Consider the following 26,199-nt stretch of genomic DNA (forward strand, 5'->3'; position numbering starts at 1 on the left):
TACATTGCAAACGCAGGCTGCCCTACGAGTTTTATCAAAATAATGTACTAAGTATTGTACATATTGAAAAGGTCTACAGAAAAGTCCGTGATGGTATATATCTATCTCTTATGGATAACCCACAATAACTTTTTTTTGTCATTTACTTTTTACGACAAATAATGGCTAATTTTCGAAGCGCTTTTAACCAATATAGCATTAATCCTTAACCAATTAAATACCTTGAATACATTTACCTCTAATATAGATCTATATGGTCCTTTACACCGTACGATTTTCGACGATATTACAGATTTAAAAATTGCGGGACGTAGCGTTTGCGGCGGTACCGGCCGGCCGGGCCGCTATGTTTTTATGCAGGCGCTAGACATGTGATGTGATCAAATACGCAAATACCTACAAAGTCGCGAAGTGTGGCACTGACATTTGCCTATTTGTTCAAAGTTTGAACACATATTTGAAGTTTGCCGAGTCGAGTCGGTTTTTCTGCGAACATCAAAATAATCAAACTTCAAAGTTGCTTCAAAGTTTGTGCGCCCTGCCACACTTGTTGCAATGCTTAGTAACGCGCGCGCCGCTGACCGGAGCAGTTGTGTGTGTATATTTTGAGTGTCATAATGGAGTGGAGTAATGATGTAGTTATCGAATTTCTTCAGCTACGTCCTCTTACGATACATTGTAGACATCCATTCACGTCTTCTTCTTGGAGATTTAACATTTTGATGTAAAGAATGAAACCAAAAATTGAACGCACTCAAATAAAACAGATTGACGGCGTCCACAAAATCGTCTTCCGATCTATCAGCCATCTTTGCAATAACTGTGCCGTAAAACATTTGAAAACAAGTCTAGCAGGCATATTTGTAATCGTGTTTGCGTCAAAGTTTTCACTTCAAAGTTTGTACAAATGTTTGCTCAAACTTTGAAGCCAATGTGTAGCGCCAGCATTATACAGGGTGTAATCGTTAAGTGTGCACAGGCGATTATTCCGTAACTATAACAGATATCAAAAAACTTTAAACTGATATCGAAAGTACTTAACCTAATGAGTAAAATGGCCGTAATAAATTTTTAAAAATAAAACGAGAAATATCTAAAAAAATAACTTAAACCCTCCCATAGATTTAGTATGAGATATGAATATCCCATGTACATTATGAAAGATATGAAGATATGATACAATATGAAAGATTTTAACTTTTTTTTCTTTTTTTGGTTTTCTGCTTTAATTACTTCGCAAATTTGAACGGAAGTTCATTTAGAAACTGTAAATAGACCTCCTCGTTGTATTGCACAATGAGAACGTCACTTAGGAAATCTGCTATGAATATAAAATGTATGGGAAATGAATTGTATGGGAGCGTTTAATGTAACATTTTTAGATATTTCTCGTTTTATTTTTAAAAATTTATTATGGCCTTTTTACTCATTAGGTTAAGTACTTTCGATATCAGTTTAAAGTTTTTTGATATCTATAATAGTTACGGAATAATCGCCTGTGCACACTTAACGATTACACCCTGTATACAACGTTCACAGTTTTTCTGTAGTGTATTTAGTATCAGCATTGCACCCGTGCGAAGCCGGGGCAGGTCGCTAGTTATTTTATATGTAGTAACTAATAGTGAAGTTAGGAAAACAAGATTTTTTACAAAATAAAAACAAGATTCCAGTATTACCTCTAGCTCCGCCATAGTGACATTCACAGCACAAGAAGTCTGATGATCACATCACATGTCTACCGTCAAACTGTTTCTGCCCAGGAACAAACTCCATCTGAAACATTCAACACAATATGTAACATCACTACATAGTATAAAAAAGTCGCTTTCTCTGTCCCTATCTCCCTTTGTATGCTTAAGGACGCTGTCACAAATCTGCGTTACTCAAATTTAGGTATTTAACGTCGCAACGTGGTTCGCGGGACATCACGCTCACGTTAACATAGCGCATTCCATTTTATAGACCATCTTCATACTTGATATTTTTTTTTTTATATTTTTATTGAAATTGATTCCAGAAGATTACTGGGAACTTTAAAAATTCATTTTGTTACTTTTATTAGTAGGTACGATCCTTGTAAGTATTTTAGTGTATTCAACCAACTTAAAAAAGTGTGACTATTTTACAACAATTGGAATATGAATTGTATTATTGTGCACAATATCGAAGCTTTTTAAGAAATGCATCAAATACTTTTTTAAGAATTATTATCATACATAATATTATGTTACCGGCAATATATTAAACCCGGCATTGTGTATTGTATGCAATTCTTAGTAAATGTACGTTATTCTGAGAAACAGTCGGAATGAAATAAATTAAATTCGCAACATTACCTTTATCTATAAATCTGAACTTTTCCTAAGTAGCAAACAAATTTGCAAATGTGGGTGGTTTTTGGGGTAGCTATTAACCAATATGAGGTCAAAACTAAAATCCAAGATGGCGCCGACGAAAATTTGAAATCTTTTCGTCATGGGTGTCATTTTCAAGGAGTTGGAGTAGCTATCAATCAATATGAGGTCAAATCTAAAATCCAAAATGGCGCCGACGAAAATTTGACATCATTTCGTCATGGGTGTCATTTTCATGGTTTTAGGGGTAGCTATTAACCAATATCAGGTCAAAACTAAAATTCAAGATGGCGCCGACGAAAATTTTACATCTCTTCGACACGGGTGTCATTTTCATGGTTTTTGGAGTAGCTATTAACCAATATGAGGTCAAAACTAAAATCGAAGATGGCGCTGACGAAAGTTTACATCTTTTCATCACGGGTGTCATTTTCATGGATTTTGGGGTAGCTATTTAGTATTTACCAATATGAGGTCAAAGCTAAAATCCAAGATGGTGTCGACGAAACTTTTACATCTTTTCGGCATGGGTGTCATTTTCAAGGTTTTTGAGACAGCTATGTATTACCAAATCCTCAATGTAACCGTCGATAATTAGGTATATTTTTCTTACTCCTTTAAAGTAAACTTAAATAAAATAACAAAAACGTTAACAACTACAGTTTTGTAGAAAGTCTTAAAAAACAATTTTAAAGAACATTGAAATGCATATTTAGAAATGTAATATAAAACGCAACTCTGTTGCAACCATCATCTGTGTAAATATTCTGACAGATATTATTAACTTTAAATATATTCGCTAAACTTAATTTAAAATAAAGTTTATCTAAATCATTTAAACGAAGAGAATAAAATAAAAAAGAACGTGTGTGCTGAGAAAACGTGTCAGGAGTGAAACTTCTTTGGCGAGATCCATAAATACCAAAATCGCCGCCTTGCTCCATAACGCGACAGTATTACCATGACGCGATCTTGAAATTCGACGACCATCTTGGATTTTAGTTTTGACTTCATATTGGTTAATACCTACCCCAAAAACCATGAAAATGACACCCATGACGAAAAGGTGTAAAATTTTCGTCGGCGCCATCTTGGATTATAATTTTGACTTCATATTCGTTAATAGCTACCCCAAAAACCATGAAAATGACACCCATCACGAAAAAAAGTCAAATTTTCGTCAGCGCCATCTTGGATTATAGTTTTGACCTCATATTCGTTAATAGCTACCCCAAAAACTATGAAAATGACACCCATCACGAAAAAAAGTCAAATTTTCGTCGACGCCATCTTGAATTGTTTTACCCCACCAATCTATTCAACAACCCATAAAAAAGAGCATCTCAGGCTAGGTAATTTTTAAAACATAATTTTAAATTACAAATAATTGGAATATGAAACTTATACAGTTTACTCTTATAAAGTATCAAATATTTCAAATCACGAAAACGACAGTGCACACCCAACCAACAAATCGTTGCTCTATAGAAGGGATAAGAACGTTTCAGAGGTGCTAATTGGTAGTCCTATAAGGGTGATAACATCGTTGTATAAACCCCAAAGTGGCGCATTTATAAAGCCATTTGATGGTATTGTGTTGCTGTAGCAGCAACTCAGATGCCATTTGGACCTATAGAAGAGTACACTTATAGAATCGCGATGCTGTTATAGAGCGAAGTAGTGATATAAAAGGAACCGCGATGCTGTTACAGCGCGAAGTTGTGTTTTAAGAGTAACCGCAAATCTTTTGTAGCACGAAGTTGCAATGTACAAGCCACCGCGACGCTACAATTATAGTACAAAATGGTAAATCGTGTACCAGTTTATAATACGAGTAAATGACTATAGGAACCATCATCGTGGTGTCGAGTATTAATTTTTGTTAAGCTGTTAATTATGTTAGATACATAAACTGACTTGCGAATGAAATTTTACTGATAGATTATATGCATAATTACGCTGTTTTTTTAATGCTCCCCTCGAATTATTGAGTTTTAAGTAATTAAAAACTAATTTTACACCAAATTGCTGTATAAGATGCCAAATAGCAACTCCGTGGCTATTATACAACCGCAAACGAACGTAGTTTTGACAACTGTCATGCCATAAACTGGATTAAATTAGTAGGGTTCCCTGATGTAAATAGAAAACCCATAACATTTTTTTTTTGTATTTTCTAGTGTAAATTCCGATTTTTAGATTCCGATCCCGAAGTGTCAAACAAAACACTAGAGTCTGAATGGTCTGCTTCTGAATTATCACAAACCACATGGTCATCATGTGGTTTGTGATAATTCAGAAGATAATTAACTTGGTTTTGTTCATAGGATGTAAAAGATTGTACGGAATCATTGTCCGTATTCGAAGCCTCACCTTGAATTTGTCTGGTGTCAATCCTTACTTACTTGTCTTACATATGTTCTAAATCCATGATTATTAAATAGAACCCTTCAATTATTTACGATACGGTGCTGACAATATGGCAGGTTTTTGTTGTTTTAAAGTGAAAGAAACTCTCTTATATCTCTCGTAAGTGTCGCATTTTACTACATTAATACGCCGTTTTTGTTACATAACAGAGTTATTAACTCTTTTATACAGTAAATCAGTCCTATAACTCTGACCACTTAGCTATTACACCACTGCGTTATAATGGGCAGAAAAACACTAATATAATTCAATTAGGTTACAAAGAAGTGATATAAAACTCGGATATATCACCTAATTGCTCTATTATGGAGTTTCAGCTACCACGAAGATTCACAGTGCTATAATAGCAATAAGGAAAACCATTACAACACTAAATTGTCCTATTGTAGATTTTTTTACGCCTCTATAGGCATGGGACTATAAAGGTTACCCTAGAATCGTTTATTGCACTAATTTGCTGTAAAAAAGAGACCACCGGCGCTGTTATGTGATAATATCGCCCTGTTATTGCTGTATCAAAATCTGGATAAGAGCTGCTCTATAAACGCCGTATAAAATAGTGATATAAACGTTTACATCACCTTGTTATGGGACAAATTTGCTGTGTATGATTATAGAGCAAAATCATCTCATTAAACGCTATTATACAACAAGCTTGTCACCGCGACACTGTTATACGTCATTTAAAAAGCTTTTTAGTGCTGTAAGTTATTGTTATAGGACATCTTATAATTGGAATATTCAAGCACTTTGACATTTAAAATATTATTACATTAAAATTTTAGATTATTATTATATTATAAAAATTATTATAAAAATTAATTTAAATTTATATTATATTATTTTTCAGCAAATTTACATATTATTGAATTTAAAATCTGCAATAGTAATGCTTGTTTGATTTATATAATGGCTCTTTAATTATTATTGTTATATACCTAATATTTTTTAATAAAATGACAAATTGTAGTTGAATTGTAATGAACATTGAACGTATGTTGTACGCTGTAATTTCCTGTAATTAAAGGTACAGTAGATTATGTATTTTAATAAGATGTAATAAACGTGAACTGTGTCCTTTGTTGGAAATTCTATAATTATAAATAAATAAATAAATAAATAAATCTTTGCTGGTTGGGCAATAATCTTTTTCTTATTCGTTTTTATTTTTGGGAAAATCGTATTTCAGCGACAATTTTGTATGACGTCGTACAATTTTTATAAGATGATCGTAGAACTGATTATATTATTTTAAATAGCGTTTTTTGTTAAAAATGTGTAATAGCACCCTTAAATCTTTAAAACCGATTTTAATGCGGTTTTTTTTAATAGATAGAGTGATTCAAGAGGAAGGTTTTAGTATATAATTTATTAGGTTTTAGACAAAGCGGGCGAAGCCGCGGGCGGTAAGCTAGTTATGTAGGTACATACATTACTTGTGTGTGACAACTGAGTGTCTAAGGACATCAATCTATGGGACATTTTTTACTCATCTGGCACCCCTCTAGCCATTCCTGTTAAAAAAAGGGTGGTAACAGGGGGTAAAAAAATCACAATCAAGATCAACATCAATCAACCCCAAATTCCAACTCAAAGAAAATGTTATTCCTCTAAGTAGGACAATATGAGATTTTAGCATTAATTTATCCTTATTAGCATTATAATTGCATTTGAATACTCTCATAACTTCACTACATAGTATAAAGCAAAGTCGCTTTTTCTGTCCCTACGTCCCTTTGTATGCTTAAATCTTTTAAACTACGCAACGGATTTTGATGCGGTATTTTTTAATAGATAGGTGATTCAAGAGGAAGGTTTTAGTATATAATTTATTAGGTTTTAGACAAAGCGGGCGAAGCCGCGGCCGGTAAGCTAGTATTCTATCTATATATATAAAACTCAAAGGTGACTGATATAGTGATCTTTCAACGCACAGCCCAAACCACTGGACGTATCGAGCTGAAATTTGGCATGCAGGTAGATGTCATAACGTAGGCGTCCCCTAAGAAAGGATTTTAGAAAATTCATCCCCTAAAGGGGTAAAATAGGGGATAGAAGTTTGTATGAAACTTTTATTCCTTGGATGTATTTGCATGAAATTTAGCACACATATTATAGAGGGTAACATGGATAAACACATAGCATAGGTTTTATCCCGGAAATCCCACGGGAACGGGAACTATGCGGGTTTTTCTTTGAGAACGCGGGCAAAGCCGCGGGCGGAGAGCTTGTAATAGTATAATATTAAAAGAAAATTGTTATAGTTACACCACTTTATGGCTAGCTATGCCCCGCGGCTTTACCCGCATTGCTCCACTCCTATTGGTCTTAGCCTGATGATATAGCCATCCTCAATAATTTTCAGATCGGCCTAGTAGTTCCTGAGATTTATTATACCTGTTAGTATCGATTAAACTAATTTTAATGATTTTTAGTTTGTTTAGTTTGCTACTGCTAGCATTAGGATAATAAATGTTAAACATTTGAATACTTACACAAAACTTATCAACCAATGGATCCGAGGCAAGCAGCTAGTCACTCGCTAGTATAATATAACCTTAACCATTATCAAATAGATATAGGTAACTTCTAGAAACGATCGGCGACTCACTTTCAGCCGCATTTTCCATCTGAAATATCAAGACAATTAAAAATAAGTTACGTTATAAATATTACGTATGCGTTTTATTGTGTAATACATAACTTCTTAGCATACCTAACTTACAAAATACATAGAATCCTAAATTAAGTGGTACAAAGAGAAATGTGCGTATCTAATAGGTACTAATATTGTAAAGAGGAAAGGTTTGTATGTATGAATGTGTATGGTTTTCACGCATAAACTACTGGACCGATTTGAAAAAATTCTTTCACCATTAGAAAGCTGCATCTTCACTGAGCAAGATGGCCATATTGCATTTTCAAAAAATTTAGAGATCTTTACCGAAAATGCAATAATGTAACCCAAGGTGTAAAAAAATTCCTTTATAAAAATTCTGACATCGCGTGCGGCGCGGATTCTATTCCTTGAAGAACGAGGATGGTTCTCATGAAAAAACGTAAGCATGTAGGTACCACGGGCGAAGCCGGGGCGGACCGCTAGTAACTAAGTTGGTCATATAGCTTCTTAAATAAACTTCAGATAATGTTTTAGAGATTAATAACATTTTTACCCGACTGCCAAAGAAGGAGGGTAATGTTTTTCGAGTGTATGTAGGTATGTATGTATGTCTTTTCCTTTGTGACCACCTGTAGCCTAAACGGCTTGATGGATTTTGATGTATGAGGTATCGTTAGATTTGTCTTGATTACGGGAGTGTCATAGGATACATTTTATCCTAAAAGTCCCACGGGATAAAGACATAATAATATTTTACTCTTTTTTTAGTGTGCAGTCGGGTATTTTGTTTTTTTAATAATAATTACACTTGTTAAATATAAATTATATAAGTTACAAAAGTTAAAATTAATAATACTTGCTTCAGAGATAATCGGGAAGATACGAAATCGTAAAATAAACGGAAACTTTTTCATGAAATATGTAATTAATAGTATAGGTTATAACTCACCTTTATCGGAGAAATCACCACTTATATCAGATACGATAAATTAAAGATATCCGAAGAATTTATTTGAAAAAAAAAACTCAAACGATGATTACTGCTCCAGCGGCCAGCCTCCAAAAACGAAATTTGAAATGAATGATCAATGAATTTTGTTTTTCAAGAACAAAAGAAAAAGCCACTCGTTGCTCATTGGCTGATTGTTCAGCTCTTTTTATTGGTTGAAAGCTAGCAATGTTGCCCGATGTCAATTATAATTCACCAAATGAAAAATTGATAATGTTCATGTAATTTTAACATTAATTGTATTTTTTATGTGCATTCGTATTCAATTCAAATTATTTAATAATTTTCACTTATATTACCACAAGAGCTTCAAAATTATCGGGTATTTTCCGATAGGTTCGTTGCAAACAAATGAAGGAGTCAAGTTTTTCAGATTTTTCCTGAAAAACTTGACGACTTGGAACCTTGAGGGAAATGCCAGATAATTTTGAAGCTCGTGTGATATTCGGGGGATTATTTTTCCGTCCCAAATATCGGCCAATAATTTCACAATTGAATTCAACCTGTCAGTTTGACGTCAACTACCAGAGAAAATTTTCAAAAATTATCAGTATAATACCTTAGTATAATACCATGTAGGTTGTACCACGTGACGTCGAATGGTGCAATTCTATTGGTCGATATTTGGGTCGGAAAAAGGTGGTAGGTGTATAATCTAAGGTACATACAATAGCGGATTGATAGCGGATTTCCGTTGAACATTCTAGAATCTTCGATAACATTCTTTGAACTGAATTGTTTATGGTAGGTACATGAATAAAATAAAAAAATGTGTGCAGACGCGTGTACAGAAGTGAAAATTCTTTTAAAAAAAATTATTTACTATATGCAACTTTACAGAAATACGTCGAATCACGCGTGGTAGGGATAAGAAAAAGATGTCGCGTAACGAAAAAATATTAGGTACACTACATTTTTTTCCAACCCCGATAAAGAAGTTTCACTTCAATAATGAAACAAATATTATTAATAAATTAAGTTTTATTCTCCGTAATGTATTGTGACGGCATTTGGTTTTTTTCAAATTCTTTAGATATGAAGAAAATACTATTTTAACTTAGTATTGTGTGGTTATGGCCCATTTCCTATTTATTTTTATTATTTATTATCTATAGAGCCATAGACAAAATTCGAAACCCGGAACCGGAAGTCGTAACTCGCAAGTTTTAATTCAAAGATAGGGCATAGGGCATTTTTATTTTTATTTTATTCCACGGACCGATCTGGTGATTCTACCGCCCTAGGAATTGCAACAAAAAGCATAAAAAAAGTGTTTTTCTAGTCTCGATTTCTACCTAAATGTTGTTATTTACAATTATTCGTATTGAAAAAGTACTTAATATAGTTTTATGCAGGGATTCTTAGCTATCGTTAGCATTTTAACAGGTAAATTTGAAATATCTTAGATTCGTTGTAAAATGGCGTTCATACTGATCTTAGATACTGATAGCTTATAGGTATCAATTTAGAAATTAACTACCTATTGAAATGATGTTGTAAAAACAAATGAACTTCTCTCTTAGTTCCTGCAAATTGCAATATTGCGTTTTTACAGGCCGCCCCCCTCAGCCGTGTTGAAAAGTACCTTCGGGCTTCGCTTCGGCCATTTTGACCATGCACCATATTTTTTATTCGGTCTGCCATGTGGACTGTTTTCCGAATTGGTACCTAGTACACCACATACACATAGTACACGGCAAAACTATGTTATGACGATTCAAAAATGTTCCTTGAAGAAGTCATATTGAATGAATGTTTGATTTGACATTTTCCAATGAAAAATACAGGCAGGTAAGATTTAAGAATTAATCATGTATGTACTCGTTTATGACTGTTTTTATTTAATTTATTCTTTACTAGTGGTCCGCCCCGGCTTCGCCCGTGGTACATATTTCGCAATTAAAGGTAGCCTATGTCCTTTCTCGGGTATCAAAATATCTCCATACCAAATTTCATGCAGTAGTTTATGCGTGATTGAGTAACAGACAGACAGACAGACAGAGTTACTTTCGCATTTATAATATTAGTATGGATATGAAAGCTGTATTAACAATTAATTAACATACTACATAGTTAATGAAGATAAGAATATTGTACCTAAGTAATAAATTACTTGTGGAATGTAGTTACTTTCTTTAGTAGAGTCTTATTAGAATCTGGTAGTTTTACCCGCATTGCTCCTCCCTATTGGACTTAGCTTGATGTTATATAGCCCATAGCTTTCCTCGATAAATGGGCTATGTAACACCAAAAGAGTTTTTCAAATCAGACCAGTAATTCCTGAGATTAGCGCATTCTAACAAACAAAGACTTCAGCTTTAGCATATTAGTATAGATATGGTACCAAAAGCATTAATATAACTTACATATGTTTATTTCAGAGTTGCTGGTTTTGAGGTGATTGCCAAGGCTCGGTGGCTTCATTTTTATTTGTGCTTGTGAAGAATAAAAGTGTAAGTTGTAAGTACCAAAAATCTGTAAAATTTTTTTATGGTTGCAAATTTTTATATAATCAATAAAGTATGTTACTTTGTTTGTCCGCAATGGACTCTAAAACTACTAAACTGATTTTTAATTTTATTTACACGGACACCCCATGTGATATTTGATCTAACTTGAAATATAGGATAGGTTACATGTTAGTTTATAGTTGTGAGTTTATTATATTGAATGTTATTATTTGACAGTCACCATAATTAGCTGTAAGCTATAGACCAGGGGTTCCCAATCTTTTTCAACTTGCGGTGCAGTGTCATGTTAAATTTTTTTCACGGTGCCCTACACACCTAACTATGTATTTCAATAGTAAACAGTCTATTTAGATACCTACAATACTATTATACAAGAATAGACATTGGGTTAGGCAGAGAAGAAAGTAATCAAAAATTAAAAAATATTAACTCAATTTCATTATTGTAAAAGAATTTAAAGAGAAATCAACATGTAAGGCTTAATTTAAATAAAATAAAGCACGATAAAGGCGATGCCCACGACGTAGGTACCTATCGTCGGAGCAAATTTAAAATCTTGTATGCAATCATTGAGATAATATTATTACGTATGGAGGAGACACCACAAACAAAATCAGTGCGCCATTTTTTTGCTCTAAGTTTTAAAAATTATTATCTAGTTAGGTACTTACCGATGAAAGTTATTCTTTTGCAATTTTCCGTATTATTTGTGCAATATCATAACACACACGAAGGCATATTTGATGCGTTTCACTTTAAAACAAATAAAAAATGAGCGTGCAGTTACGCCATATGGCGTATGTTGAGCGGAACATAAGTGATGTAGGCGGTGTCGTCTCCATATGTATATCTCAATGTATGCAATTAATGTTACAGATTCGGCGCACAGTTTGGAAATCCCTGCTATAGACCATTCTTGCATATGGCGACATCTGTTGGCTGGATTGAGTAAGTATGTATGATTTGTTGTGTATAGATTTACATATTTATTTACGGCATACGCTAAACTATACATATAACTTAATTCTAAACTTATCACTATGTCCTTAGTTCTAGGTATCTCATACATTCTTCAGAGATTTTTTCATTCTTTAGACGGCGTTTTCTAAAATTAGAACCTTTTAAGACAGGACAACATCTGTGGGGTCAGCTAGTTTTAATATAGTCATTTTGATTTCAAGCAACACTAATATTTATTTTATCATGACCATTGAGCATGGATGGTACAAATTGTATAAAAAATCTAAAATATAAATATTATAATGCTGAATAATTTGTTTGTTTGATCGTTTGAACACGCTAATTTCACGAACCTGGTCTGATTTGAAAAATTATTTCAGTGTTAGCCCATTTATCAAGGAAGGCTATACGCTATATATCATCACGCTGAGACTAATTGGAGCGGAGCAATGCGGGTAAAACCGCGCGGCACAGCTAGTCCTACTAATATTATAAATGCGAAAGTTTGTGAGTATGTTTGTGTATTTGTTACTCTTTCACGTAAATTCTACTGAACCGATTACAATGAAATTTAGCACACATATAGGGGGTAACTTGGATTAACACATACGATAGGTTTTATCCTGGAAATCCTACGGGAACGGGAACTACGCGGTTTTTTCTTTGAAAACGCGGGCGCAAAGCTAGTAAGTAAACAGGGCAAGATGCATTAAAAACAGACAAAAATATATGAATAAATAAATAGATATCAATATAAGCGTACACATTTTCATATTCAAGAGGTATCAAGTAAAATAAAGAAAAAAAAACAAAATTGTTGTTTATTAATAGTTTTATTATTTCATTTCAGATAAGTTCGTGACATGAAAATACAGTTGCACATTGAAGCTCGTCAGAACACAGCGGGGTGTTGGTTGGCAGCAAGCCGATGCAACTCACGGCTTCTTCCCAGAGACTCTATGCAACATTCCAACTAAAGGACCAGCTATGTGCGAGACGGACTCGCGCACCGAGGGCTCCGAGCTAACCTAATGTATCTTATGTTGTTACTTTTAATTTGTTTTTTGCAATTATTCCTAGAAAATCTATTGTGTCACGACACGATCGGGCCGCTCGGGGCGCAATGGGTTAAATAGTCTATAGTAGAGCCACTTTAATAGGCAACATTTGACAGTTCAACAAAATTCAACAACGTAACCTAGTAACGACGACATAGAATAACATGATATTTCGTTTTGTTAGAACTGCACATTTGCTTAACTTTTTTCAATTACGATTACATATTTATAATAATAATGACCGATACAAGTAATTTTAGGATTTGATTTTACTGATAAACCATTCTAAACATAATAAACAATTTCTGATTTAAAGAACTGACGTCGCTACAATTTTGTGTCAATTAACCTTTTTTCTTTTTAAACACCAGAGACATTACTCTAAAAATCGAAACCTGTCATCTAGAATCGAATGCATTGATTACTTGGGAATAAAAATTATCATAAATTATTGACATGTGTTTCAAGTTCGATTGACAAATGTTTTAATCGATTAATTCACTTTAATCGATGTTTTTAAGCAGGTTACAGGTAAATTAGCTTGGAGAAATTTTTGCATATGTAGTGTTGTGTATATTACTCAGATCTTAGAGCGCGTTTCCACTATATCGTTCAGGCCTATACAAAAATGTTTCGATATCCTAACATTACTATTTAATTTTATACTTATTCCTAGCAACACTTTTGTTTTCAATAAAAACAACTTTTAATTTGAAAGAAAATGGTTTTGACTTTATAAAAAAAATATATCATTCAATTTCACGTCCTTGAGCAAACGACAAGGCGACTACCGTGAAACAATAAAATATCGTGTCCATTATAATTTGTTTCATAATTAATATTTGACCATAATAATTACGAAACAAAACAAATAAATAAATCAACAAAACAAAACCAGCGCACGTTCCGCGGCAGCGAGCAGCAGGACTCGCACGAGTTCCTCACCGCACTGATGGACTGGCTGCACCTCGACCTGCAGTTCACCATCAAGCCGCCGCTCAAGGTATTAGAATATGTTGTGTTTTTTTAGGTTTTATAGGTGTGTGGGTGGTACGTTTGAAGTTGGAAGGGAATGTAGGATACTATGTGATTCATTTTACTGTAAGATATTTTTTGTTAGGTACATAATATGTGGATGATTTGTTCGTATATTGAAATCAAGAAGCTTATATCTTATACACTGGAGATTTCGGTATGAACATTTGACGTGTAACAAGAAAATTGTTGTGTTTTATCACTTTCACACCTAACTTGGTATTGCCACTGTTAATACGAAGTTTTCCAAAGGCTACTATGTGTGCCGTAATATTCTGTGCAAAAGGTTAGTTTTTGTACATGAGTTTGTTGATAAATTGCCAACAACGTCATTCAGAAGCATTGTTGGATGAGACAATTATTATTTATGCTAAATAAAATAAGTATCTGGACCAATTATTAAAAAGCGATACTCCCTGATTATGGGTAGTTACCATAATAAAATTGTAGCAACTCTCACTTTGACAATATGGCATAAGTGTCAAAAAAATTGCGTCGCTTCGAATATTTAAGTTAATATTGTTGCGTATTTAATAAATATTTTCCGAATATAAATAATGTATTGCATTGTGAAAAATTGCAGAAGTGTTTGGACACCAAATTCTGGCATAGAATTTCACAGGCAAGTGTATATTTACGTTATTTACAATATTCCTCAATACTCCTGCATTTACCTGTTTAGAATCATTTCAATCGCAAAAATTGTAAAATTTTGCATCATTTTAGAAAGCAGTCATGTTAAATTTGTTATTTTCCTAATACTTTAATCATTTTTCAACAAGTTTTCAATAAACAAAATTAACAAGTAAGGTAACCATGATGACGAGTTTTTATGGATAGTGAAGAGAATATAATATTGTAATAACAATATTATGATGAAATTTAGAACACCATTTTCAAGATTTTTACTAGTAATGAAACAACACTCGACATCGGTATTGCACTCACATGTAGATATAAGATTGTTCGTTTTTACATTGTTTATACTTTTTTAACTTACCTCATATTTTTTGTTTTAGGTATTTCAGCTTTCCAAAAAGTAAAATAAAAAGAAATATATGTGCCCATCAAGGGTAAAATTACTGAGGATTACGACCCAGAAAAAAATACCTTTTGAAAAATAAACTTTGTAAAGTTAGCTGAAATTTGTGCAAGGCGTTTATTATAAACAGTTTTTCTTTGATGATTTTGGCTTGAAATTGACCCGTCGAAGCAACGCGTTTAAAAAGAAGATCTGAGTAGCTTACAATTTGGTAAACAGCATCTGATGCAAAACACAACTTTCCTCTATTTACAAATGATGTTAATGCTATATATCGGTTCATATCCAGGCTTTGTAGCCAAGAGTTATTTAAAACTATCATTCTATACCAATTAAAATTGTATGTACCTATAAAGTATGGCCAGTAATATTATAATATAATTAATACTGTTAAAAATATATGTCGTTATTATTTATAGACCATGATTTTTAGTTTTTTCTATTTCGAAAAATCCTGAATATACAAACCAGTGTGGTCACCCACAGAAAGAGACAAAAAACAACACTGACGTCATTGAAGGTTATATTTTCTTGTGACAAGTCAATGGTCATAGTGCAATCTCCAGTGTATTAGATATAAGCTTCTTGATTGAAATCAATTAAAGATGTTTTTTTATGGTTGTTTTTTGTATATTTTTTGTGGTTGTGTATTTTAACTGTTTTTTTCATTTGTTTGGAAGATATGGAAGAGAAAATTTGAAATTTGAAGGTGTTAATTTTGTGTTTTTTTTTTTCAGTTTCACAGTTTCTTTTTTCAAAGTGTGAACATATGAGGATGATTTGTTTGAATGTAATTAGGTTGTAGGTGACGTAATGGTTATCTGACGTTTTGCGCGTGCTTTTTAGTGCATGCAACAACATGAAATATGTAATTTATAACTTTTTTAATTGTTTTAATTTTTTTGCGTGCGTTTAAATGTTTTTGTTTTGTTTGTTTGTGTGGCAGGAGAGCCTGAGCGCGCGTGGCACGAGTGCACGCGGTCGCGCGGGAGCCAAGTGCTGCGGCTGTTCTACGGGCAGATCCGCTCCACCTTCGACTGCTTCTCCAGCCTCTCGCTGGAGCTGCCCCCGCACGCCGCCCGCTGCAAGCTCGCGGTACGCTAGACACGTGACACGCTGCACAATAACGTGCCGCACTATAAGTTCCCGTTCCCGAGGGATTTCCGGGATAAAATCTATCCTATTTCCCGGGGTAAAAAGTAGCCTATGTCCTTTCTCGGGTATCAAAATATCTCTATACCAAATTTCATGCAAATTGGTTCAGTAGTTAAGGCGTGATTGAGTAACAGACAGACAGAGTTACTTTCGCATTTATAATATTAGTATGGATAAAACTTGAAATAAAACTGCTATTCATTACGTTCCATTATAATCAAATATTAATTTAAAATATGGATGATCAGTTTCAACTTTTATTTGAAAGATTAAAAATTGAAACGCAAAAACAAACCATTGAAATACAAACATCTGTAACTAACAAGGAATGGAAATATTGGATGTTAAACTAAAGCCTATCATCGAAGAAAATAAGATCTTAAAAACAACCTATTTGAATATTTACGCCGGCCACTGCCGCGACTCGCTCGTGCGGTAGTTCAAAAAATGGAATAATTTTATCAAATTAGTGTATTGTCATCGGTCCTCAATAAATCTACAAAGTTTGAACGAAATCTGGCCGTTTAAAGTGGGTCAAAATCGCGCCCAAAGAAGTCGGTTACAAACATACAGGTGAAGCTAATAAAAAGCGTGTAAAAAGGGCTAATTTGGCGCTACCGACGCTCAATTAATAAGCTGTAGTTTCGTTGTTTACTGCTCGATTGTCATTATTTAAGGTTCATTAGAAAGGTGATATAGGTAAACCAGAATCTGATGGCAATTAGGGAAATCAAAATTTTGAGTGTGCAACCCTAGGGAAAATGGACTGAACGATCTTGATACTGCAGACTGCTTATTTTTTATTTTGTCCTCAATATCATTAGTCACATTACATAAGTGGAAAATACTGTACTTAATAATGAGATATCCACTTAATATTATGTAGGTACATACTTACATGTATAATATAGGTACAATTATACATATTACTTTTATACAGGTAATACATATTATTATTTACACATACCTATATTTTGTATATTCATTACCAGTTTGCCATGTGAAAATATCGATATAGTGATAATGTAGATCAAAACTGCTTATAATTTTTTATAAAATAAAATAAAAATAAAATAAAACTATGTTTATTTTCGTAAGTATTAACAGATACACACATTATAAAATTGACTTGGACAGCTTGGACTTGAAGAATAGCCGTATTGGAAACTCCTGTAATAAGTTTTCATAAAATTATATTCTAATCAACAAACAATATTATAGTTACCTACATATAATATTTTTGAATTTAAAGTATCAAAACGGGTAAGTCCAATTTACCAATAAAATCTTCAAAATTGAAAATTGTGATGTGTTTGACCCTTCTTCATCACCGGAAGGAAGTTAGCGCGGAAAGTTTTTTTTTTTTAATTATTAATATCTCAAAAAATTGCTCCTTAAATGCTCCATCAGAATCAGTAATTGCTCCACTTCTATAATTATTAGTTTATTTATAATTAATTTTTAAAAAAATCCAAATACTGAAAACTTGATTTCCCTATAGAATGAAAAATATACACTTTTCATAAAAAATTTTTTTGCAAAAAAAATTGCTCCTTAAATGCTCCATCAGAATCAGTAATTGCTCCACTTCTATAATTATTATTTTATTTATAATTAATTTTTAAAAAAATCCAAATACTGAAAACTTGATTTCCCTATAGAATGAAAAATATTCACTTTTCATAAAAAATTTTTTTGCAAAAAAATTGCTCCTTAAATGCTCCATCAGAATCAGTAATTGCTCCACTTCTATAATTATTAGTTTATTTATAATTAATTTAAAAAAAAATCCAAATACTGAAAACTTGATTTCCCTATAGAATGAAAAATATTCACTTTTCATAAAAAAATTTTTTGCAAAAAAATTGCTCCTTAAATGCTCCATCAGAATCAGTAATTGCTCCACTTCTATAATTATTAGTTTATTTATAATTAATTTAAAAAAAAATCCAAATACTGAAAACTTGATTTCCCTATAGAATGAAAAATATTCACTTTTCATAAAAAATTTTTTTGCAAAAAAATTGCTCCTTAAATGCTCCATCAGAATCAGTAATTGCTCCACTTCTATAATTATTAGTTTAATTATAATTAATTTAAAAAAAAATCCAAATACTGAAAACTTGATTTCCCTATAGAATGAAAAATATTCACTTTTCATAAAAAAAATTTTTCCAAAAAAATTGCTCCCGATTTGCTCTATCAATTACAAAAAAAATTATTTAATTTTGATAATTTTTACAATAATTAACTGAAAAACTATGTTTGCATAGTAAACTACTGCGCTGTGACGTCATCAATTATTGTCGTTGCGACGCATAAGGGCCATATTTACATGTATCAGCACTGCAGCGATATGTATAGACCTTAATGTTTATGTTTTCTTATTTATATTATTCACTAGATTTCCGCCCGCGGCTTCGCCCGCGTTTTCAAAGGAAAACCCGCATAGGTAGTTCCCGCTAACGCAAACGATAGCAACTTGACACCGAAAGATGAAACAAACGACTGAAACACAAATTAATTGATAATTACTTGAAGTTTTAATAATACGAATAAACGTACGAGTTTAGGGATGGGTAGGGAAATGTTTATAAAAATAGCTAAAATAAGAATGATTTAAATAGGTACATAATAATATCTGTTCCTTGAAATTTTGCTAGATGAAAACTCAATAATTAAAATATGGCGCCTAGATATTCTTAGAGTATAATTAATAGCAACATAAGGTAAGTACTAAGTATTAAATAATAATATTATTATTCCCAGCATAAAACTTATTAATGTCATTTTAAGGTAATTAATCATATTAAATAGTTGCTCTTTTAAAATCATGTCAATATTACATAATCTGTAACTTTTAACTAACTTCATAATATATCATTTTCATCTTCCATATATTCCTTAATGCTATAATAGGCTCTCTGAACTAATACATTTTTTACATGAGTTTTACCTGAATTTAGCACTACCAAACTCTTTAATACAATGTGGAATTCTGTTGTAAAAGCGTATACCTAGACCCATAAATGAATTTTTAACTTTGGCTAACCGGTAAAATGGCATTTCAATTTTATTTCTGTTCCTTGTGCCATAACAGTGTTTATCTCCTACTGTTGTGTGTAAGTCGGCGTTTTTGTGTACATGCAAAATATTATTAAATATATACTGTGATGGTACAGTAAGGATACCAGTATTCTTAAAGAGAGCGAGTCCCGAGCACGTAAATTATATATAGAGCGAATGGCTCTTTTCTGTAAGATAAATATAGTTTCTATATCTGCTGCCCTGCCCCATAGTAGAATTCCATAGGACATAATACTTTTTATACACCATTACAATTAATCTAATATTGATTGTGTTCATTGGTTACATTTTTAAAATCTTCGTGTTTTATAAATTTATAAAGAATAGAAAAAATTCGATCACGAAGCGGGACTCGAACCCGCATAATTTCGTGATCGAATGTTTATATTCTTTATATTTATAAATTTATATTTATAAAGCATTTGAATGTCATAAAACCAAAAATATCAAATTCAATCTTCGTGTTTTGTGAATTATTTAATAAATCATTTACGTGATTCTTTTTTTGTTCGATGCGGGATGGTGTCGAATTGGTCCCATAAAAATTTTATTAGGATAGGCCCAGTATTTTATTTTATGAGCATTTTTGTCTGTATTTGTAAATGTTGCAAGTGCAAGTTTGAAGTCGGTTGTTTTTAACGCATGTCTTGTATGTAAAACCTTTTTTTATTTAATTTAATTAGCACATATTTTATTATTTATACTCAAGTGAAAAATTTTCAGGTGATTATATAAAAGTAGGGCTCAATTTTTTCGCGAACCCTACTTCTAAATAATTACCACTCTTCAATAATTTAAAACTCCTTGACTGAATCCCTTCACACCCTAAAATAAAAAGTGCCTATTAATTTTTCTTATAGTAAACAGAAATTCAAATTCAATTATAAAAATACTTATTACCGATTTAATACTTTGATGATAATTGATAGTAGAAATATTTATTACTAACCTTGATATTGTTGTGGACATGATGAAATGTCTCCATATTATGTTATATGTAATATATACGATGGTATACAAAAATTATTATCATTCGAACCTGCAATCCTAACTTGAAGACTCAATAAAACAAAAATTATAATTATTTCTTATTATTCTTATCATCAGAACCCTTTAGTTTCTGTGATCTGTGATCAGAACCAAATAATTACATGATAATAATTAATAACCTTTTAAGTAATACCATCCTACTAATCTATACTTCTATACTAATATTATAAAGAGGAAAGGTTTGTATGTATGTATGTATGGTTTTCACGCATAAACTACTATACCGATTTTGATGAAATTTGGCACAGACAATCTTTAGACCCTGAGAAAGAACATAGGCTACCTTTTATTGCGAAATATGTACCACGGGCGAAGCCGGGGCGGACCGCTAGTAATATAATAAATGCGAAAGTTTGTGAGGATGTGTGTGTGTTTGTTACTCATTCACGCAAATACTACTGAACCGATTACAATGAAATTTAGCACACATATAGACCGTAACTTGGATTAACACATAGGATAGGTTTTATCCCGGTAATCCCACGGGAACGGGAACTATGCGGGTTTTCCTATGAAAACGCGGGCGAAGCCGCGGGCGGAAATCTAGTGAATAATATAAATAAGAAAACATAAACATTAAGGTCTATACATATCGCTGCAGTGCTGATACATGTAAATATGGCCCTTATGCGTCGCAACGACAATAATTGATGACGTCACAGCGCAGTAGTTTACTATGCAAACATAGTTTTTCAGTTAATTATTGTAAAAATTATCAAAATTAAATAATTTTTTTTTGTAATTGATAGAGCAAATCGGGAGCAATTTTTTTGGAAAAAATTTTTTTATGAAAAGTGAATATTTTTCATTCTATAGGGAAATCAAGTTTTCAGTATTTGGATTTTTTTAAAAATTAATTATAAATAAACTAATAATTATAGAAGTGGAGCAATTACAGATTCTGATGGAGCATTTAAGGAGCAATTTTTTGAGATATTAATAATAATAAAAAAAAAACTTTCCGCGCTAACTTCCTTCCGGTTTCTTCATCGAATGTTTTTCTATACACATTATAAACAACACATCTTGCTTGTGATCGCAGCGGCTTTTTCGACATTTTCGAAGATTTTTAGACAAAATCCTAAAAATTATTCATCAACTGCAAAAAAGACAAATTATTTGACAACCAATTTGATAGTTGTCAAATAAGTTGCCAAATATATGAATAAATAAATAGATATCAATATAAGCATACACATTTTCATATTCAAGAGGTATCAAGTAAAATAAAGAAAAAAAAACAAAATTGTTGTTTATTAATAGTTTTATTATTTCATTTCAGGTAGTTTAAACCTTTCTAAAAAGTAACTTTTCTAGCTACATATCCCTAGTACATAATTAATAGTTAATTACATAGTACATAATTAGTTAAAAGTAATAATAGAAAAAATCTCAAAAAATGTAAGTTTTTTCCAATTTGTGTCAGATCGCATAGCACACGCGGTGCGATCGCGGAAGAGTTAGCGGCCGTAGTCCGCGCGCTCTGGTCAGGACAGTATAGATTCATCGTGACTAAGGATCTACGGGTGAGTGGCAGTTTTTTTATTGTTGTCTTATAATTTTTTTTTACGTAGGTATGGAAAATTTATTCATGTCATCCGGTAAATTTGCTATGGAAAAAAATTTGCTAAGTGTATATGCAGTGCATAAATATAAAAGAATGGTGTACCTATGTTTAATTGGTTTCTTAATTTTGACAATTTTAATTTCCTTATCATTAAAAATTATTCTTGACGCGTCCAAAAAAATGTAACTTAAAATTTTTTATATTTTTTTTGAAGTTACTCGCAATTTTTTGTAACTTTTTCACATTTTTCATGTATTTCTCTTTCACAGAACGAGGTGGGCAAGCACCAGCGCACGTTCCGCGGCAGCGAGCAGCAGGACTCGCACGAGTTCCTCACCGCACTGATGGACTGGCTGCACCTCGACCTGCAGTTCACCATCAAGCCGCCGCTCAAGGTATTAGAATATGTTGTGTTTTTTTAGGTTTTATAGGTGTGTGGGTGGTACGTTTGAAGTTGGAAGGGAATGTAGGATACTATGTGATTCATTTTACTTGTAAGATATTTTTTGTTAGGTACATAATATGTGGATGATTTGTTCGTATATTGAAATCAATTAAAGATGTGTTTTTTATGGTTGTTTTTTGTATATTTTTTGTGGTTGTGTATTTTAACTGTTTTTTTTTTCATTTGTTTGGAAGATATGGAAGAGAAAATTTGAAATTTGAAGGTGTTAATTTTGTGTTTTTTTTTTCAGTTTCACAGTTTCTTTTTTCAAAGTGTGAACATATGAGGATGATTTGTTTGAATGTAATTAGGTTGTAGGTGACGTAATGGTTATCTGACGTTTTGCGCGTGCTTTTTAGTGCATGCAACAACATGAAATATGTAATTTATAACTTTTTTAATTGTTTTAATTTTTTTGCGTGCGTTTAAATGTTTTTGTTTTGTTTGTTTGTGTGGCAGGAGAGCCTGAGCGCGCGTGGCACGAGTGCACGCGGTCGCGCGGGAGCCAAGTGCTGCGGCTGTTCTACGGGCAGATCCGCTCCACCTTCGACTGCTTCTCCAGCCTCTCGCTGGAGCTGCCCCCGCACGCCGCCCGCTGCAAGCTCGCGGTACGCTAGACACGTGACACGCTGCACAATAACGTGCCGCACTATAAGTTCCCGTTCCCGAGGGATTTCCGGGATAAAATCTATCCTATTTCCCGGGGTAAAAAGTAGCCTATGTCCTTTCTCGGGTATCAAAATATCTATACCAAATTTCATGCAAATTGGTTCAGTAGTTAAGGCGTGATTGAGTAACAGACAGACAGACAGACAGACAGAGTTACTTTCGCATTTATAATATTAGTATGGATAAAACTTGAAATAAAACTGCTATTCATTACGTTCCATTATAGTCAAATATTAATTTAAAATATGGATGATCAGTTTCAACTTTTATTTGAAAGATTAAAAATTGAAACGCAAAAACAAACCATTGAAATACAAACATCTGTAACTAACAAGGAATGGAAATATTGGATGTTAAACTAAAGCCTATCATCGAAGAAAATAAGATCTTAAAAACAACCTATTTGAATATTTACGCCGGCCACTGCCGCGACTCGCTCGTGCGGTAGTTCAAAAAATGGAATAATTTTATCAAATTAGTGTATTGTCATCGGTCCTCAATAAATCTACAAAGTTTGAACGAAATCTGGCCGTTTAAAGTGGGTCAAAATCGCGCCCAAAGAAGTCGGTTACAAACATACAGGTGAAGCTAATAAAAAGCGTGTAAAAAGGGCTAATTTGGCGCTACCGACGCTCAATTAATAAGCTGTAGTTTCGTTGTTTACTGCTCGATTGTCATTATTTAAGGTTCATTAGAAAGGTGATAAAAGTAGCTATATGTTTCATAAATTTTTATCTCATAATTCTAACGGTTACCGAGATTTTTACATTAAAAAAAAATATATATTTCATAAAATGTTGATTTTTGAAAATATTTCAGTTGGTACTAGTTTTACATTAATGAATCTTAGGAATCAAATAATGTTTATTTAATTATCTTTCAATTCACACACTTTTTAAGTAAATCGGTCCAGTAGTTATCTAGATATACCGCACAATAGAACGGGCCGACGGCCACCTTTGCTACGTCATAGCTCCCCCCTCCATACCCCTAGGAAGTGACAACCGCACTTTTTGTGTTCAGAAAAACATGCCGATTAATTTAAATAAAATAAAGCACGATAAAGGCGATGCGCACGACGTTGGTACCTATCGTCGGAGCAAATTTAAAATCTTGTATGCAAATGTTACAGATTCGAGCGCTCAAAAAAGTACTCGCGAATATAAGCGGATCGACTCAAGGCGCTCCTCTTCACTTTCCACGGCGCACAGTTTGGGAATCCCTGCTATAGATCATTCTTACATATGGCGACATCTGTTGGCTGGATTGAGTAAGTATGATGTGTTGTGTCTAGATGGCGCTTTCTAATAGATAATTAGAATCTTTTAACCCATTGAGCCCCAAGCGGCTCGATCGGTCCCAGACACAATAGATTTTCTATTGTGTCTGTGGTTCCGGGGCCTGAGTTACTACGATAGGACAACATCTGTGGGGTCAGCTAGCTTTAATATAGTCATTTTGATGTCAAGCAACACTAATATTTATTTTATCATGACCATTGAGCATGGATGGTACAAATCGTATAAAAAAATCTAAAATATAAATATTATAATGTTGAATAATTTGTTTGTCGTTTGAACACGCTAATTTCACGAACAACTGTTCCGATTTGAAAAATTATTTCAGTGTTAGCCCATTTATCAAGGAAGGCTATACGCTATATATCATCACGCTGAGACTAATTGGAGCGGAGCAATGCGGGTAAAACCGCGTGGCACAGCTAGTCCTACTAATATTATAAATGCGAAAGTTTGTGAGGATGTGTGTGTGTTTGTTACTCTTTCACGCAAATTCTACTGAACCGATTACAATGAAATTTAGCACACATATAGGGGGTAACTTAGATTAACACATATGATAGGTTTTATCCCGGAAATCCTACGGGAACGGGAACTACGCGGTTTTTTCTTTGAAAACGCGGGAAAAGTCGCGGGCGGAAAGCTAGTAAGTAAACAGGGCAAGATGCATTAAAAACAGACAAAAATATATGAATAAATAAATAGATATCAATATAAGCGTACACATTTTCATATTCAAGAGGTATCAAGTAAAATAAAGAAAAAAAAAACAAAATTGTTGTTTATTAATAGTTTTATTATTTCATTTCAGATAAGTTCGTGACATGAAAATACAGTTGCACATTGAAGCTCGACAGAACACAGCGGGGTGTTGGTTGGCAGCAAGCCGATGCAACTCACGGCTTCTTCCCAGAGACTATGCAACATTCCAACTAAAGGACCAGCTATGTGCGAGACGGACTCGCGCACCGAGGGCTCCGAGCTAACCTAATGTATCTTATGTTGTTACTTTTAATTTGTTTTTTGCAATTATTCCTATATCTATCTTAATATATATAAATCTCGTGTCACAATGTTTGTCCTCAATGGACTCCTAAACCACTTAACCGATTATAATAAAATTCGCACACCATGTGCAGTTCGATCCAACTTGAGAGATAGGATAGGTTTTATCCCGGAAATCCCTCGGGAACGGGAACTATGCGGGTTTTTCTTTGAAAACGCGGGCGTAGCCGCGGGCGGAAGCTAGTCTGAGATATAACACGTTACTTTGTACAAAATTTCAAGACTCTGTGTTCATGGGAAGTAGCCTGTAGGTTTTGATTCCCTTGTGAATGTCGAAATCGAGAAAATTTGCAGCATAAAAGGCTGTATCTTTTTGATCAACATGTTAAATATGTATATCTTTTAGACTTTTTTTCAACTTTTATGATAATAGAAGACATTCATTTCGTAAATTACTTGATTTTTAAAATCATATAGTTTTATTATAATGAATTGTAACTCAGTATGTATACTTATGTTTGAACTCTGTAGCTCTAGCGTATTGACTTTCCTTATAAAGAGAGAAACAATTAGCATAGATAATAATAATAATAAATAAATATTAAAGGACATTATTACACAAATCGACCTAGTCCCACAGGAAGATTCCTTGTACTTTGCAATTTTGATTCAGTATCAAATGAAAATAATGTTTCTCATGTATTTATCACTATGTACGGCACAACTATGTGCTATTTTGCATTGTACTTTCCTATGACTGGGATTGAAGGTGAATCAAAATGCCCACTGAAGATGACCGCTTGATGTAGAGAATGAGCCAGAGCTATTGAGTAGTGGACTGTATTGCTATTGTTGTGTGTCTACTATGCGAATTTATTTTTTTTGAGTGGTGTCTCGATGTTAGCTAGAAGGGCTTCTACATGTTAACGCGGACGCGTGGG

General features: G+C 33.1%; 1 long non-coding RNA gene across 2 annotated transcripts; it reads left to right on the forward strand.

The window, feature by feature from the left end:
- Positions 1–9,647: 9,647 nt before the first annotated feature.
- LOC123702101 lies at positions 9,648–13,090 on the forward strand. Of its 2 annotated transcripts, none has more exons than XR_006752810.1 (5): positions 9,648–9,802; positions 9,972–10,207; positions 10,798–10,876; positions 11,764–11,839; positions 12,698–13,090. It is a non-coding gene; the product is annotated as an uncharacterized LOC123702101 (long non-coding RNA). The 2 variants fall into 2 exon arrangements; XR_006752811.1 differs by having other exon boundaries at positions 11,764–11,835.
- The last annotated feature ends 13,109 nt before the right edge of the window (positions 13,091–26,199 follow it).

This window comes from Colias croceus, chromosome 23, assembly GCF_905220415.1.
Source record: "Colias croceus chromosome 23, ilColCroc2.1".
Classification (NCBI taxonomy): Eukaryota; Metazoa; Arthropoda; class Insecta; order Lepidoptera; family Pieridae; genus Colias; species Colias croceus.